General features: G+C 44.0%; 1 protein-coding gene across 7 annotated transcripts in view; it reads right to left on the reverse strand.

Moving 5' to 3' along the window:
• The window catches only part of Ahnak (AHNAK nucleoprotein), a 74,754-nt gene that overhangs the window by 57,068 nt on the left and 17,093 nt on the right, over positions 1-593 (reverse strand). The window lies entirely within an intron of this gene.

Consider the following 593-nt stretch of genomic DNA (forward strand, 5'->3'; position numbering starts at 1 on the left):
ACATCAATGTCCACTTTGGGCCCTTTGATGTCCACATCTGGAACTTTGAGGTCACCTTCCACTTTGGGCAGAGAAACATCTACATCACCCTTTACTTTAGGACCCTTAAGATGCAAGTCGATGTCAGGCATGGAGATCTTGGGTGCTTTGATGTTCATTTCAGGCATCTTGAACTTCGGGCCTTTCAATTTGCCCTCTGGTCCTTCAATCTCAATATTTGGCCCACTCACGTCCACATTTGGTCCTTTGAGGTCTCCTTCCAATTTAGGAACATCTACATCCACCTCTCCTTTTATCTTTGGACTCTTTAAGTGAAGATCAATGTCTGGCATGGAGATTTTGGGAGCTTTAAAGTGCATGTCTGGCATCTTGAACTTGGGACTTTTCCATTTGCCTTCTGGGCCTTCCACAGCTACTTCTGGTATGTCAACATCCATTTTGGGGCCTTTGATATCCAGTTCTGGACCCTTTAATTCTCCCTCAAGCTTTGGGACTGAAACATCAACATCTCCTTTGATTTTAGGACTCTTTAAATTGAAATCAACATCAGGCATGGAGATCTTAGGAGCCTTGAAGTGCATGTCAGGCATCTT

Source organism: Psammomys obesus, unplaced genomic scaffold, assembly GCF_907164565.1.
Source record: "Psammomys obesus unplaced genomic scaffold, mPsaObe1.curated_primary_1811, whole genome shotgun sequence".
Lineage (NCBI taxonomy): Eukaryota > Metazoa > Chordata > Mammalia > Rodentia > Muridae > Psammomys > Psammomys obesus.